Source organism: Octopus bimaculoides, chromosome 10, assembly GCF_046866305.1.
Source record: "Octopus bimaculoides isolate indiv1 chromosome 10, ASM4686630v1, whole genome shotgun sequence".
Lineage (NCBI taxonomy): Eukaryota > Metazoa > Mollusca > Cephalopoda > Octopoda > Octopodidae > Octopus > Octopus bimaculoides.
Window position 1 is genome coordinate 49,227,371 of NC_142937.1, and position 8,499 is coordinate 49,235,869.

Genomic DNA, 8,499 nt, shown 5'->3' on the forward strand with positions numbered 1-8,499 from the left:
CAGATGCGGGTATTTTGCACATCACTGTGAAGTTCTGCTAGCAGAGTAAGCAAAGAACTCTCTTTCCATAATGACCAAAGAGTGTAGCCAGCACGTGTTCCATAGCTGTTTGCAAAGAACTTTGTTTTCACTGTTATTTCTAATATTTTGACATGCCGGCGCACCCATCCCAATCCTCGTGGCTGTGACAAATGATGGAAGAGGCAGCGATCGCACTGTTTTCTGACTGGCTGAAAATTCAGAAAATTATCCAACTTTGAACACCTGTAACATTTTCGCAAAATTTTTCTGGAATAAATGAAATACAAATTCGGATTCAGCGTCACAAATAACATCGCTATGCTACATTAAAAAAAAAAAATTAAGATTTCGATATGCAGTGACTCAAACCACAAAGATCTCATCAAGTCCAGGATGAAAGGCAAAGTTGACCTCGGCAGAATTTGAACTCAAAGCACAGACACGAACAAAATGCGGCTAAGCATTTTGTTAGGCATGCTAATAATTCTGCCAGCTCGTTGCCTTAATATAATAATAATAATAATAATAATAATAATGATAATGATAATGATGATAATAATAATAATGATAATGATAATGATAATAATAATAATAATAATAATGATAATGATAATGATAATGATAATGATAATAATAATGATAATAATGATAATAATGATAATAATAATAATGATAATAATAATATTAATAATACTGGACTTTGTCCGTGATAAAAACTGGTGGGAACACAAACCACCCCCAGTACTTGAAAATGATCACATCGCACTCCCCTGGAACTTCACCATTCAAACTGACAGAAAGATAGATGCAAATAGGCCAGACATCATACTGAAAAAATTCAGACAAAAATCATGCCTCCTCATTGATATAACTGTCCCAATCGATATAAACGTATCTGTCAAGACCTACCAAAGACTGAGAAAATATAAAGATTTTGAAATAGGAATTAGCAAAATGTGGAATCTGAAGACTAAAATATTACCTATTGTCATAGGTGCCCTGGGAATGACAGCGAAACGGCTGCAGATACCAGGAAACCCCAAAATGGTTGAAGTTCAAAAGATAGTGCTCATGGGAACTGCCCATATCCTACGTAAAATACTGTCTATGTGATCTCAAATTTTAAAACAAACACATAATTTTCTTATGATTTCTTAAACATTCACTAGAACAACATTGTACAAATCCAAATATATGGTACCCTAGGCATAACACTTACATGAACTTCTAACTTGTTGTCTCTTGAGGTCTCTGGGTGAGACTTCGATCCAACTTGTACAAATGCAAAGCAAAAGTCAAACATAAAATAATAATAATAATAATAATAATAATAATGATAATAATAATAATAATAATAATAATAATAATAATAATAATAATAATAATAAATCCTTTATGCAATAGGCACAAAGCCTGAAATTTCAGGGGTGGGGATAAGTGGCTTGCATCGATCGCAGTGCTTATTTTATCTATACTTAAAGGACGGAAAGGCAAGTTGACCTCGGCAGAACTTGAACTCAAATTGTAAAGACGGACGAAATGCCGCAAAGCATTTTGTCCAGCGTGCATACTGACAAGGCTATAAAAGCTAATAAACCGGATATTATTATAAAAGATCAGGCAAAGAAGACGTGTTTATTAATTGACATGAGTATTCCCGCTGATCATAATATAGCGGCGAAAGAATTTGACAAGATCAGTAAATATAAAGACTTGCTAATAGAAATTGAAAAAATGTGGCACCTCAGGGCGACTACCATACCAGTGATTGTAATATCTCTAGGAATAATAAAAAAAAAAGGCACTGAAACCTATTTGAAAATGATACCAGGCTTACCATCCCTACAGGAAGTGCAAAAAATCGTACTAACTGGAACGACTCATGTACTGAGAAGAGCATTATCGTTGTGAAAACAACATCCATTCATGAATTTTTTTTTTTCTTAAATACATGTTTTACCTGTGAATTTGCATGTGTAAACTGGGAATGCATACAACGAGTTTCTCTGTCCTAGGTGTACGGAAAACACTCGGCGAGAAATGGAAGAAAATTTGAAGAAAGAAGAAAAAAAACAACAACATAATAATAATAATAATAATAATAATAATAATAATAATAATAATAATAATAATAATAATAATAATAATAATACATTGTTATGTGCCAAGTTCCTGAAAAGGGAAATGTTGCATCCAACTTTAGACCAATAACATGCCTTCTGCTAATGTGGAAACTGTCAGATGCTTTATCCGGTGAACTGTACAGTTACTTGGAAAAAAGTGGGCTGCTACCCATTGAACAGAAAGGGTGCCGAAAAAGGAGCCGGAGAACGAAGGATCAGTCCTTTATTGATAATCTAATTATCAGGAACTGCAAGAGAAGGCATACAAACCTGAGCACGCATGTGTTGGTTATTGCAAAGCATACGATATGATACCACACTCCTCGATGTTAAGAAAGGTGTGTCAAAAACATCTATAAAATATCCCAGGAGAACATGCCTCAGAGAAATCCAAAAGATTTTGCTGACAGGTACTGCCCACATCCTTAGAAAACCCTTATCAGTTTAAATGTCAGTATTGTATTACATGAAGATATTTCGCTACTGACTCTGCTACTTCCCCTCCTCAAGCTTTTGTTCATACTGTAACATCTCTTATCCTCCACTCACCCTAAGACACTGGGTGTGTCTCGGCAAGTGATTATAACAAACATGCAGATTAAAAGTAAATAATAATAATAATAATAATAATAATAATCATCATAATAATAATAATAATAATAATAATAATAATAATAAGAGAGAGAACTCCGCGCTAAATAACAACATAGATGTGTTACACCGGGCTCTCCATTCAAGAACAAATCTAATCTAATAACATCGGTGAAATGGTATAACGGAAGCTGTGGAAGACCGGAAGGAAGCGGCCTTTTAACGAAACTAATCGCAAAAACGAAATTTTTCTGCCTTTCAAAGTACAGTTTCTCCTATGCACGATGTCTCAGTGAAACATGTGCGAAGCATATCCGCGAAATCAACATCAGAAAGTTTACAAATTATAAAATATAAATGGAACAAAACATTAAGTACATAAATTGAATAATTAAGCATGCACTCGAGTGTCTACACAATCATATATACATTTTAATACCCATTGGACTACACATACATCCCTATGTTTACATAACTACGTGAAAGTTGCAGGACACACGTACACGCATATGAAAACACGTGTCACAAACGAAGCAAAAAAAAAAACAAACAATTTTTTATTTTTCGAACCAACACAGACAGAGTGAACAATTCATCAGTTTAAAAACATCACAAAAAACTATGCCTGGAGATAAATCTACCAAAAAAAAAAAAAATACAGACGAATATAGATTGTTAGCCTTAAGAAGCTATGTTACGAGCAATGTTTTCATGCAGAGGACTCGGAAGCGGTGTTGTCTCAACAGATTAACCCTAAACAGACAGATCCGTCCCCTAACGTCAACGTCAAGCTCATCATGCCTCACTGATAACAAAGCAAAATACAATGCAGATTGGTCATTGACCGGATTACAAAAGTACTCGAATGATGAACCAGATTCGATACGAAAAATCAGCTACTGGTTCAAATCTTCCCGAAACACAGGAGCTGGGAGTACCCCACAACCGGAATATTCCAACAGATGACCACCCATGCTTGTCATCAAATAACCAAAAGAAAAAGAATGAAAAATGGTCTAGAAGAGGTTCTTAAGGCCTTCTATCATGCCATATATTTCCCCATAAATAAATCTAATACTGTACAAACCTACTTAAACTGGAGACAGAAACACATTGAAGTAAGACCCTACACAGACAGTAATAAACGTGCCAGCGTTAGAAGAAACATTATGAAAAAGAAATTACTAACTGAATTAGAGATTGACCAAATTAAACAATAAGTAAAAGATAAAAGGAACGAAGTTGCAGTTAAAGAAGATACTACAGAGCAAATGATTATAGACCAACCCAGGTCTGATGAAAATGCAATAATGAAAACAGGACAGTGTTTATCAGTTCCGTTATTAAAGAAATAACGTAACTGATAAGCAAAGTGAAATACTCTCTGAACCAACCATAAACACTAAGTCAGATGAAAATCAAAAAGATGAAGAAAGTCACACAGAAATCGACCCAACAGAACTACATGATCTAAAAAATCAAATCATGATTGAATGGCTGAAAATTAAAGAAACCAGTATGAATGAACGCGACACTCTCCCAAAAATTTGCAATTCTAACCAAAACCTGAAAGTAATTGGTAAAATCCGCCTTGCACTTAAGGATATAATTTCAGCTAATGAAGTTGACATTACAGATTTCAACCATCTGTACTATGCATGCGCAAAAATCTCAACAATCCTATGTGGTGGAAAGATTACAAGACGACAACATTCCCACAAAAAGCCTACTTGGCATGAGCGCATTCAACACCAAATTAAGCTACTTAGGTCTGACATAGAATGTTTAAAATACCTTAAGTTTGGCAAGACTATCAAACCAACAAAAAACCGAAAATTAAAGAAAAAATATAATATGAAAACCGTATTTGACATCGATTCCACCATAAAAGCTATCAAGCAAAATGTACGTGCTGCCCGCATAGCAAGGTATGAAAAGCGCGTTAGATTCTTCAAGGACAACAACATGTTAAAAAATAACCCAAAAATTTACAGGAAGATAGGGAAAATACCAGTTACAGTAAACTGTGCCCCATCAAAAGAAGAAGTGCAGGAATTTTGGAATAAAATTTGGGCAGAAGAAAAAACACATAAGGCCCCTTGGATTGATAGAATGTCTACAGACTTAGACTCCTTAGAAGAACAAATGTGGGTGGGGTATCAAGGTAGAGGATGTAAGATCTGCTCCTGGGAGGTCAAGTAAACGGAAGTCTCCAGGAAGGGATAAAATTCCTAACTTCTAGTTGAATGCCTTCCCAGAGAGACATGAACTGCTAACAAAACTTAACAGCAATGTTTTGCAACAACCTAGTATGATTCCCTCTTGGCTAGTTAATGGTGTAACATTTCTAGTTACAAAACATGAAGAAACAAATGAACCAAAAACTTATAGACCCATAACCTGCTTAACAACAATGTATAAATGCCAACATCTGTCTTGACTGAATATACTTGGCAAAATGTGGAACTGATCAAGAGTCAATCTCACCACCAACACCTCTTCTAACTTCCTGACTAAGTCTCCCTCTATCCTAGATTCCTCTAAGGCTATTTCCTTACTAAATCCTGCCGCCTCTACTCAAATAACCCATTTCAGGGTTATCCACCAACTGCACCCGACAACTTCCGATGTTACTAACTTGCTAACCCGGTTTCTGAGTGCTTGACGCGCCGGGAAAGACTCGTTCAGCTTCCAGTACCCGGGGCCTTGCCTATGGATCCTATCTAGGTTGACCACGCAGATCACAAATTTTTGGTCTGTGTAGCCGGCGACTTTGAACTGTGGACAACCTGTGCTACTTCTATCTATTGACCTACAGAATACCCTATCTAAATATAATCTGGAATAGATAGGATCCATAAGCAAGGTCTCGGGTACTGGAAGCTGAACGAGTCTTTCCCGGCGCGTTAAGCACACAGAAACCGGGTTAGCAAGTTAGCAACATTGGAAGTTGTCGGGTGCAGTCGTCAACCATTGGTGGATAACCCTGAAATGGGTTATTAGAGTAGAAGCAGCAGGATTTAGTAAGGAAATAGCCTTAGAGGAATCTAGGATAGAGGGAGACTAGGTCAGGAAGCTAGAAGAGGTGCTTAGGAGACGCATACTGACTGACATGCTGGCGGCGAGATTGGCTCTTGATCAGTTCTTCAATACCAAGTACGAACGTTGCGTTGTCTGAGCTAGGGCGCGTGCGCTAAGATATGATGGGACGAAAGCCATTCGATGGGCCCAGCCGGCAGAAGTGCAGCGTGGCAACAAAGCCACAATTCGGTCTTTGACGGGCCGGGACGGGTACATGATACACGAATCCAAGCAGATGTATACAGAATTTCAGTGGCACTTAGCCGAACTATTCGGAGTGCACGATGTGTAGGGAAAAAAGGTTGATTTCAACTCCTACCTCGACAGTATGCCTCGCCTTGCGAAATGCCGATAACAGCCAAAGACATACGGGACGCAATGATGTATGTCACAAGAGAAAAGTCTCTGGGGCTGGATGGTTTGCCCTTCGAACTTTATCTCCATATGCCAGACTTGTTCGGTGATCTCTTGGCGGATGTCTACCACAATTGGCAGCAGAACAGGAGAATACCCAGTGGTGTGAGTTGTGACGTGGTGGTGGTTCTGAGAAAGGACCCGAACAAGGGAGACCAAATAGATAATTTTAGGTCCAGAACTCTGTTGAACACAAATTATAAGATTTTGGCCAAAGTGTTAGCCAAGAGATTGGTGCTTGTCGTCGATAAGCTGGTCGGTAACGCGCAGACATGCGCTATCTCGAACAGATCTATCCACGACAATTTCCACATCACTCGCTACATCATAGAGAATGTAGGGAAGAAACCTGGCATGGGTGCGGCTCTGATCGATTTGGATCAATCGAAAGCTTTTGACAGGATCGACCATCAATACTTGGAAGCTGCTCTTGCAGTGGCCGATTTCGGTCCCGCTTTCAGAGTCTGGGTCGCTGCAATGTACAGCGACATCTGTTCGATGGTCAAACTAAACAGACACCTATCGGAATCGTTTAGCATCGCTCGTTTGGTCCGTCAAGGATGCACACTCTCTCCTCTTCTGTACATGCTGGTTCTTGAGCCATTACTAAGGAGGCTGGATATTTTGAGGGGCATCCCACGTGATCTAGGATATGGAAGGTGCGTGTCGACTTATGCAGACGACGTCACCGTAATAGTGTCGAAGAGCTCAGAATTCGAAGTGATTGGCCTCACCTTAAGGGAGTACGAAGCAGTAACGGGGCAAAGATTAATCAGGACAAATCGGTGGATCTGCAGCTCGGTACCTGGAGGGGTAGGTCCATGCCAACCGACAGCGTGATAGGACACTGGACAGAAGAACCGGTTAAATTGCTCGGGGTCTGCTTTAGTCTGGACCTCCAGGTGGACAAGAACTTGGGGGTAGGTGACGAGCAGGGAAACCAATCTCACCCGGAAATAGGTTGAGAAGACGCTGTCTCTGAAAGGTCGGGCAGAGGTGGAATCGCTTCCGTCATTTACTATCGCCTGATCGTCGTTCCTTGCTCTGCTTCGTGGCTGATCAAGCTGGAATGCTTGCTCTCCCTCCTTCTGTGGAAAGGACGTGTTCCGCTCGTCAGACAGTCTATCTGTTGTCAACAGCCGCTGAGTGGAGGACTGGTCATGCCGTGGCTAATGAAGTGTAGGCATGCGCTGAGGCTTCGACATTTCCAGCGTTTTCTTAACGGTAAGCAGGTGTGGCCGCCGTTTGTCACACAGAATCTTCCACAGCTCATCTCATTGACGGAGCTACAGTCCTGGATCAAGCGTAAACCAAGAAAGTATGCTTGGTATCTGGAGTGTCGGCAAGCGCTCACAGCTTTCTGCCAGTCGGATAACGCAGTGAGTAGAAGTTCCACTGTGGGATTTTATAGAGCATAAGTGGCGGAAAAGAGCGTCGACGTCCACGGAGAAACTCTGGGCGTCGGGAGGGATCAATTAACTTGTCTTTTCCGGAGGACCGAGCCAGGGCCTATGGATAACTTCCAGAAATCCTTGGCCTGGCAGTGCTACCGGGGAGCTTTGCGGGTTCGAGGCAAGCTCTACAGACATGCAAGTGCTGTCAGATAGACCTGTCCGTGGTGTACGCAACGACGAAACCGTCCTGCATGCACTCGTCCAATGTCCGTGCATTACTGACTTGTGGAGCTTTGTCGAACAGCTGTTGACGTGTGCAGGACGCATCTGCTTATCAGCCGAGTCCATCGTGAAGATCGCTTCACCGCCTTCCTTTGGCCGAGAAGGAAAGGCAGTTTTCCTCTGTCTGGTGGCTATGGCGAAGAAGGTAGTGTGTTGGACGATATTGAAAAGACTGAAGACAGATACTCCCCTCTTCGGCCAAGCCCTCTTCGACTTTTCAAGTTCCACTTGAGAAGGAAGGTGAGCGTAGAGAGAGAAGTTCTGCCATCCTCAACCCGGTATTTTTGTTGAAAGGTGGGTGAATGTGGCGAGGATGGCTCATGTTAAATGGCCTACTCTGGACTTTCACTTGTAAACCGGAAGAGTTGAGGAGAGAGGCGCCTGCTGAGGTGCACCTGGCGGTCGGGATAACCAGGATGTGAGAGTCTCCTCGGTTGTCCCTGTGAGGAATTCCCCACTTTAGGGAAATTTTTATTGTTTAATTGATTTATTAATTGTCATTGCTATTTTATTGTTTACTCGACTTTGTATTAAACCCCACGTGTCCCTAGTTTCTCATTGTCCATGTTTGTTTTGTGTTCCACCTTTGTTGC